The sequence below is a fragment of the Ischnura elegans genome, chromosome 10, assembly GCF_921293095.1.
Source record: "Ischnura elegans chromosome 10, ioIscEleg1.1, whole genome shotgun sequence".
NCBI classification, from domain to species: domain Eukaryota; kingdom Metazoa; phylum Arthropoda; class Insecta; order Odonata; family Coenagrionidae; genus Ischnura; species Ischnura elegans.
Genome location: NC_060255.1, coordinates 13,742,881 through 13,753,129, shown reverse-complemented (window position 1 = coordinate 13,753,129; position 10,249 = coordinate 13,742,881).

Sequence of the window (10,249 nt, the reverse complement as noted above, 5' to 3'; positions counted from 1 at the left end):
ATTTTGGGCTTGAGTTGGTGTTGGTACGATTGTTACATGGGTTATATTATAATATTGAAACAAATACTTTTAATTTTCCACAATTTTAAAAGTTATCACGACCTAGGTTTCAATGTTACCTCATCACCTTGAATTTATTGTAATGAAATACTGTAAAATTGAAATCTAGGTTGTAATAAATTTTATAGTCGTGGAAAATTAAAAGTATTTATTTCAATGTGGAATAATTCCTCTCAATCACGCTTGAATCTTCGGATTTTATTTATATTAAAATACTTAATGCTGGTATAAACAAACGTCAGTTATCATTCTGATCGAATACTGATTGATCTAATTATGGAAATGAACTGATGAGCAGTTGCTTTTAGTTCTTCGCTGTTCAACAGCTTTGAGGTACATATTGTTAGGCCATAGTGAATTGCCAGCCATCACCGTGGTGTTGGGTTTTTTGATATCTTGGGTAGACCTCACAAACCCTGGGGGATATATCGCCTCTTCAGTCTTTATCGCCGAACTTTGCTATCTAGTGAGGGCTATGTTCCAATAAAACAGCTGCTCTCACCTTTCGCAGAAATTTTTACGGCTATTTACCAGGCGTAGGTAAAGGCGCGATCCTTTATCACGTGATTTCTGGGGCGATTTTTTATTCTTCTTTCGATTTCGTCATTTTCGTTTGTACTTTGCTTACGACATTAAAACTTAATTCTTCTTTTACCGATTCACAGTATTTTCTTTCTTCATAAGCATCATAAAATAAAAATACTTTGTAAATAAATAGAAATCACCTGATGATAGCATGATATACAGAAACCGGGGTCGTGCTTTTTAAAATAAATTGTGGAATAGAAAAAATTATTTTTATTTTATGATGAAGCTGTTCAACAAAGTAACGCCGGAGTCCGTATCTTATATTCATAAGCATCTTCCGAAAATGATCTCTTTAGGTAGGTAGGTCGTGTGGTCACATTTAGTTGAAGTTTAGAAGAAACTTTAACTTTATGCGACCATAGCTTCCTGTGAAGTGAGAAAAATATGCAGGCTATGTTTATGAGCAGTCAAATGTCCTTTTTTTTAATAAGTGGCATTATGAATTACTCAGCCTGTGATTTAGCCCGAAGGTTTGGGTTAGATCAATGAGAATAGAGCTCACCCTTGAGTAAGGCTGATGGTTTGAATTCCATATTTTCACGGAGAGGGTTAGTTCTATTCCCTGAGCCACGTCGTACATCTGTAATTTTTATTGGGGATATCCGAAGGTTTCACCTCCGGATTTTGAGCTGAGGCTATTTGAAAAAAAATATTTTAATAGGTAACAACGCTGTTGGTGGAAACTAAAGGAATTGAGAAAGTTTGAAAAAAAGTGAATAGAGAATATTGAAATCAGAGAGATGTCTCTTAGAAATGATTGCTATGAAAATTCATCTTCAAAATCAAAACTAACACAATTTTTTCAATCACTTTCACATCTAATGTATTGCTAAAAAGGTGCCAGGAGCTTAAAGGGAGTTTATGTCTTCGATAGTCTTTAATCGTAGTTTTTCGTGAGCACCCTAAGATGGCAATGAAAAATGATCTTTATACACAGGGTGAAATAACAGAATAAATTTTATTTGCATTAGCAGCTTCCTTTTATTATTATTAGATAATGGTAACCCAACCAATGATGTCCTTTGGGTGCACTTATTTTTCCCTTATGTACGATAATTCGACGAAAGTGTAGAACCTGAAATTGTGTATTTTGTTTAGGTGGGATAAAAATTATTACTATTATTATTTTCCTAGAATTGATTTGGGTAATTTTTTCAACAGAGGACTTTAGAAATGACGGCTGAAATGATTTTCTATGTTGATATCCTTTAGGGAACTAGGAATCATATGAGCGCGTGATGCATCATTTGATTTAAGTCGAAAATTTGGTCGACTCGTGTTGATGTTTGCGACGATTTTGTCCTTTTACCTGCAACAACTCATAGGTATTTATAATGTTTGACCAAATTATGGAAATTCAAAAAATTGAAATATAAAATGAAGAGAATATTTATATCCGAAGGGTAATCTCATAAAAGTGAAAATAATGAAAATGAAGCAAATGTTTTAGGTTGAAATTCCTTCACATCTAATGTTCAGGTTTATTTTAAATGATGAACCCATTCTTAAAAAATATTAATTTTCAATCATTACAAATTATTAAATTAAATTCATGTAGCACACAATGAAAAAACTTTGAAACTTCCTCTTTTCATTAGTACTAAGGTTGTTTATTTTGGATTTGTACTTGAATGAAGACGAAGTTCTGAAAATGAATCCATCATTTAGAATAACCGTGTATTTCTTAAAGGGCGCGAGACACTTGGAGGAGATTTACTACCATCGATTTCTCTACTTTCAGTTTGGTCAATTAATCAACAGAGAACTATGAAGTAAAGGCTGAAATTGCTTTCTATAAGGTAATCCTTTAGGGAAATTTAGACTCGGTATGAGCTTGTGTAGCATCATTTGGTGCACTCGGAAGATATTATCGACCTTTGTTGATTTTAGCGTCAGTTTCGCCGCGTCCTTAGCGATAGCGTTCCTTGTGGAGATACGAGTGTGGATATTACGACGGTCGTCGAGAAATCTCCAGCGAGAGCCCGATAAATATGATTTCATTCACGCGGAGAGCAGAGCGGTGTCGCTATTGATTTTGGCGGCGGCACGCCGGTGTGCGAAAGGGGCGACCGTTTTGTCAGAACCTGTGTCGCCGCTTCGTCCCACTCATTTGTTTTCGCGTGAGAGTCCCCGGTTTTGTTTACGTGCGTGTCGTTCTTCAACGTTTCTCCCTCAGCGCGAAATTATTTTGATGGGAGTCTTCATTAAATATTCCATTTTGTTCAAATGCATGTTAATCCGTCGTAATAATACTCCCCCCTCCTTGTTCTTCGCTTTCTTAAGAAAGATAAGTCCCTACTCTTTCGGAAAGGAAAGGGTGTTTTCACGAAGATAGCATTATGTGTTCGAATGAGATTAATACATCGGAATTAAGGCAGTATTACTTCAGGTATATCTACAGACGTGTTGGTTTTTACATGCATGATAAGGAATGCGTGACAAAACTTAATCCGAGGAGTACATAATATTCCTCTCTATGTTATGTCTTCGTTTACTGACAATTAATTTACATGGATAATATGGGTACTTTTTAAAACCAGACTGTGTTTTAAGTGATAAATTTTAAAATATACCACGCTTTTCTGCACCTACCCACTACTTGAAGTATTTTATCATTAGATTGGTACTCGACGATTCATTTCATGTAGGGGATATGTTTTCCTGTATTGTCGTATTTAATTTCGAAACAAAAGGTTGTGCCCAGTGGCGGATACAGATGGGGGGCGCCCCCCCATTTGCGGGGCCACCCGTATTACCAAACATAGTAGAACAACAATTGTAACTTTTTTTATATCATAAGATGGCATTGTCTTGAATATTTGTAAGATCACTTTCATTAAAAATTTCTGAAGCTCTGCATGTGACTTGATTATTTTTATTACGATAAAAGTAAAGGTAACTCAAGATGTCTTCTGCGTCCCACCCCCTTGTGTTTTCTCTGAATCCGCTACTGATTGTGCCCCTACTCTCATATCGATCAATACTCTTTAATATAAATTATTCAAGTCACTCTCACCAGATGATTCACCGCGATGGTTGGCATCGATAGGTAAAACTAGAGCTCACCCCAGATTAAGTCGAAGCCAGACTGTCACACATTCACGCATCCATTCCTTTCACTTGACTACCTCGCATTTCGTTGATTTTGCTGTTGACTTGTTAGAAGGCTTCACCCAAGATTCGAACCCGAGACCCTACGATCAGTAAGCCAACGCTCAACCACACTACAATATGTTTCAGTCATTAATTGTTGATTTTTGTATATATATGGAGTTAAGACTGCCCTCGTAACATTAGCCTAAATCGGCGCTGTGAGGGCAATGGACGCGGATAGACTTGCCAGCGAAGTGGAGGTTCCGCTTTAAAATTGGACTCATTTCGGGGGAAAATCTTTACGTCTCTGGGCAATGCAGTGGGCGAGTACGTGCACCGAATGCGGGCGCGTTGCAGCGAACTAGATAGAGAACCCTACTTTTAGGTAAAGCCGATCGAATGCACGAGGCACATTTTTCTTTCCGATATCTCTCGCCGTCCACCGTGGTCGTGGCACGTCCCAGAATTTCTTCAAGTATTTTTTAAAGCTTCAAAAACCTCTCGTTTATTGATCAGAACATCCTTATCCCGGCTGCCTTTGATTTTTAAAGGTCATAGCTGCATACTGACGTCACCAATTTGCCTTGATGTATCCTGCATTTACTAGATTTTTATCGTTAGACATTTCCTCAAACTCTTGGGTGCGAAACTCTTTTCTGCCAAATTCCCGAAGGCCTCCTCAGTTCGTATTCTATTTGTATTGATCGCACGTTTATCTATTTCTCGGTGGGGCATTGTTAGGAAAGTTTAAATTTTGTACATGTCATTGCTTGAGTGCGTGTCTTTCATTACTGCGTGGTGCTATTTTAACTGTGGTGTGGGAAATAGTCGAACAGACCTCGATCGGCAACCATTTCCTGTTACATTGCGCCTTGTTCCGACCGAGTTATTGATCGGTCGGAATGTGTTTCTGCCAACCACTCCCTCCCAAATATGGCGACCTTTAAACCCTATCCCAAGCACTCCCAGTCACGCCGTGCCCCATAGTTCCCGCCGCGGAGTTTTTTTTTACCCTCTCTTCCGTTTCCAACAGGAATAGAGTGACAAAAAGCAGGTAAACAAATTCATGGGGGCGGGAGGGGAACAAGAGAGGCGTTCGAAGGATGTGTGGTAAGGTAGACGACCCCGACCTGGTAGGTTCCCGCCTTTTTCGACGCCCTCCTGCACAGTGCTGCCGCCCGGCGAATGGCGTCAAACTGCCGAAGCTCGTGCTCCCAAGGTGGTCCTGCAAGTGGCGTCGCGACGCGGCCGTCCGGCTCACTAGGACGAGCGAACGAGCTGATGTTTTGCGGCGTCGCCATGAGATGGCAGTGGTGTTGCTCTCATTGTAAAGGGTGACGCGCGGAATATGGGTTCAAGTTGTGTCTCTTGACATATCAATGGAACCTAAACTTTCTTGATATTTACTGCGCCTTTGCATCCTTATGAAGTCGATAACCGATGTAAACTCAATATACTCTATTCATCTACCTATTGGAGATTTGGATGCTGATACGAAAAATGATATCAGCGTCTTTTTCTTCGATTTTAATGGTAATTTATTGCCTGAGTTCACTTACCTATATAAGGATGCGTTTTTGTGGCTAAAATAGTTAATAAGGGAAACAGTATGTGCGATATCGTGATCTAGAACAGAAACACAGCTGACAAAGTTACAGGGAAGCAAAAGGTGACACTTTCACGAGTATTAGTAATAGTGCACGACATTATACAATGATAATTATTTAGCTTATTGCTGTGGTGAACATAAAAAACTAATTTCCTCTTTTGCCTTTTAGAAAGGGCTATAAAAGATAAAGAATATTGGAACTAAGCAGAAAATAACAATAACAAAAACTATCCCATAAGTTTTAGCGATGACTAATGTAGATAAAAAAATTATTGGTGCTCCGAAAGACACGTGCAGGAAATATTAAATTTTATGTCTTACCTTCTTAAAAACAATGTCAAAACCATGAACACGTGGATATTTCCCTCGTTTTTATCGTAATTGCGGTTTGGTGAGGTTAAATATTGTATCTGCTGAGTAATATGCTTCCTATAACTAGAAATCATAAATCATAACTGTTAGTTTATGGATGTGAGTAAGCTATGTGCGTGGCAGTTGTTAAAGTCATGACTTGAAGTATGTAATTCATTTATCTGTTATGATTCCAACTTTGAAATTTACATTCAGGTAATTCCGGAGCAATGAGTACATAATGAAAATATTTGTGAATGGCGTTTTTATTTGATTCCTTTGAATTTTAAAATGGGCTATCATATGATATCTGGTGATTTTTCCGGGTATTCTTCCGCGTATTCATCACCAGAAAAATCACCAGATATCATCATAATCTCCGCAGAAGCCTACTTGGAAACTTTGGGCTATCTTATGGTTTTATTCGATTTTTTTTGTAATGTTCAGCATTCATGAGGAAGGGTCAAGCTATTTGTCAGCTAATGCATGCTGCTTTTAAATGTATTAAAATCGCTGTAAATTACGGGCACGGGCACAAAATAAAAAAGCTGTTTGCTTTTTCATTTTGTGCCCGTGTTGTTTTTAACAATTTCTCTTATTTGTGTTCGTGTGGCATTTTCACTGTGAATACAATATCTATATGCTGAATCTTCTTTCTTTATGTATTTCAGGTGAGACGAGCTCAGGATTCCTTATTAACCTGCCTGTGTGTCCTGAAAAGTGAGTGATGCTGCTGTTTTTACCAGTTTTTAATCCCTGAGTGTAAATCAAAGTGCTATTGAATAAAATATGATCAGGAAAGCGTTGGTCAGAGGTGATAACTAACAAGTAACAACTGTAAGATTTTTCTGTGGATGTAATCGGTGGACTCTCTCTGTAAAAGAAGTTAGTAATTTTGCGATACCGTACCCCATCAATCATTAATCACCAAAATATTTAATATCGTGTGAGTGTAAATTCATTTGCCATCAAAATTGCCGGTCTTAATGTTTATTAAAATGTTATTAGAAATTTAATAATGCATGTGCTTATTTCGGCACACAAGGCGGATTTAAGTTTTGATTACCAGTCATTACAAGAGAGGTGAAAATTTTGTTACGACCGCTTCGAACGTAAGGCAGCCTACCCGGAAATAGTAATATTTATTGGTATAAAGTTTTACCGATGTAATTACATGTATTTTATGCATGTTTTTTGAAAAATAATTCTATAAAATTTAACTGGTGACTTTCGTGAACTACCTAGAGGTAAAATACATCTACCTGGTTTCATGGTAATTATATATCATCTGTCCCTGTTATCCCATCACGAGAGAGTTTTTCTCATGCTTGATAAAGCTGATAGCCGCAATTAGCAGGAGTCTCGAAACTGTAGCTTAGGCCGTGTCCTTCGGGATTTGCTGGCCTGCTTTGTTCAGCTAAAAATCGGCCGTTACTCTCTATAAGGACGAAAGTGTAATGAATTTTGTTTTAATGAATAAAGGCAATTATTTGGCCAGCTAAGACTTAAATAATAGCTGTATCGGTTGTGAAATAATTTTAATCACGTGTGGGTGAAATTCGTTATACCAACATTAGCGGGATAAAAATAATAACCTTCACATCAGATGGATAATTTAAGTAAATTTAAGCCTCAATGAATGAAATTTAGACTTTTGATACATTATAATATAACCAATGAAGATAATGTGTTACCATGCTGTAAGTGACGACGACGACGATCCTCAATCTTGACCGAGTTATATACCCGTGGATGGTCCAGCTACAGGTGAGTATATGTACCACCTCTTCAGCGGCGATGATTGTACGCAAAGTGCGTGCGCGGGACAATTATGACAATACAAGTGTAAAGGGACCAGCTTAACCTTTCCAGTGTTTCGAATACCTCAAGGCACTCATATTATATTAGACATGGGAATTTCTTACAAAGCAAGAATGAGCCACGGAGGGCTCACGCACAGTACCAAGGAGTAATTATGCAGCCGTAGATACCTCCGCATCGCCTCGTCACGTCATCAACTTATCTGCGAAATGGTCAAGGTGGTGGAATTGTCGTTGGCGAGCGATTGAAAAACGCAAAAATAGGGGTTCATTAAGGTTGCCAAGTATCACAATGATCAATAATGAAGAAGTGTTGAACGAGAGCATTGCGTAAGAGAAGGAGTTCGTGAATGGGGAAGGATAGTTATAGATTAGCTTAAAGTAGAGGCCGATGAGGAGTCTGATCTGGATTGTAGCGATTCATGGAATGAAAACATGGTCACTTAGGAAGGAGGCCAAGTGAAGACTATCAGCGTTTGTGCCAGATGTAAATGTGCAGTAGGAGGGCAAAGGTGAAGGGGAAGGACAAAGTGTTACTCATGGTGGACGAGGAGAGGATATTTATGGAGAAGGTACTGCGTTTAAGTGGAGCGAGTTCTGAGTGGTTCGGGGGTATTTAAATCGGTTTTGGAGGGAAGGAGGTGTGACGTGTGCAGGGGAGGAGGAGAATAAGAATCAGGGATGCAATGGAAGGGAATGTAGTAGATTTTGTTTTGTGAATTGAAAAGATAAGTCAAATTTGGGATGGGAGAACTGAGTAATTCGCAATATATTCCATATAAACTTACCAGTAGAATACCATAATGATGATAATTATCTTCACTTATTTTCTCGTTACCGGCCCAGGGAATGTAACTGGCCCTTTAACCTGAATTCGTGAAGCAGAAAACTTGAAGCTTAGTCTCGGGCGAGCTCTACCCTCTTCAAACCAAACCACCCCTCGGATCAAATCGCTGATTTTGAGTGTAGCTGTGGATATAAGTTGAGCAGATTTTTCATGAGAATTCGTAAGAGAAGTCCAATTCCAGTGGGGTGAACAAACGGAATGATTCGCTATGTACTCCATATAAATTTACGAGTAAAATACCTTAATAATGATAATAATCTTCACTTATTAGCTCGTAACTAACCCAGGGAATGCATCTGGCCCCTTCACCTGAATTTGTGATAACAGCACGACTCTATCTTAGTCTGGGCGAGCTCTACCCCCACAAATCCAAACCAACCCTCGGGTCAAATCGATGATTTTGATTGTAGTAGTAGATATAAGTAAAGTAGATATTTATGTGAATTGGAAAGAGAAGTCCTATTCGATATGGGTGATTTACGGAATAATTCGCTATGAACTCCATATAAACTTGCCAGTAAAATACCTTAATAATGATAGTAATCGTCACTTATTAGCTCGTAACTAACCCAGGGAATGCATCTAACCCAATAACCTGATTTTTCGATTTAGCACACCCCTAGCTTAGTCTGGGAGCTGTACCCTCACTAATTCATACCAACCCTCTGTTCAAATCACTGATAGTAAGTGGAGGTAGTAGATGATGCGGAATGACGTAATGTGGTGTGGGTGAAGTAGCGGTGGCGTAGTTGACTCGCGTGTCGTTGGCGGCGCTGGGTCTAAATCAATAAGCGCAAGAAACGAAGTTTGTATTCGAATGAGGGTGCCGGAAGTAGAGGTTGGAGTGGGGGACAGTGGCGTGCTTGGCAGACTTGGAACAGTGAGAGGAAGGTAGTGGAAGGTTGATGGGGAGCAGAGAATTGTGGGATAGCAGGTTGAGGGGTGATAGTGGTCGTCAGATGCTTGGAATGTTTTCCGAAGAATCTGAAACTGGATGGTTTGTCCTCCACTAGGCCAGGTGATGGTCAATGGTGTCACGAAGTGCGGACGTAATGGATTGCTTGTCAACTGTTTATTTTTCCTAACATACCTTTCTGGTAATCTCTATCGTAACAGGCTCAACTTTGTGGAGGTTCATTCTAATAAATAAAAGCGAACAAACTATGTATAAATCCACCAATTTATTTCTTTATATTTTAATTATTTATTTATTATTATATTATTATATTTAATAATTTATTAATTTATATCTTTCCGGCTTATATCTAAACATAAAATTTAAGCTATTTTATAACGTTTTAATGTACTCGCTTTGTTGTTTGTCGTCTTGTCCGAGTAAAATCTTGCAATTCATTTTTAGCCCACTTTCCAATTGGCTATCAAGCGGAAATTTTCAGGATATCTCAGAGCTAAATGACAATGCAATATTCTAACACTTTTACTATGATTTTATCAGTATCTTGATTGTGTTTCAGAATTTGAAATTAAGTATGGAGATTCGTTCAAAAAATGGCCACCAAATACCGATGGTGGTGCTGCGATCATTTAAAGGAACAACAAAGATGGGAAATTATAGCAATAGATTTGTTTAGATCGAAGTTCATTGAAAATAAAAGCGCTGTTTGCATTAAAATGTATTTTTATTTGTATTATTTCGTATCTCTCCAGCGGTATTCGTAGCGGAATAGTTTTCTGAAATTCCATTCTTTGGCATGAAATTAATTAATTATACTCTGTACTCGTATTGAACCTGGAATTTCTCATGGGTGATGAGCTGTTAGTTGTATTTTCAGCTACTTAAGGAAACTGTTGTAGTTCATTAAGCGCTCCATTAATATAATCGTGGATTTTTGTGCTTGCTTTTTTATTTAAATCAGAAGA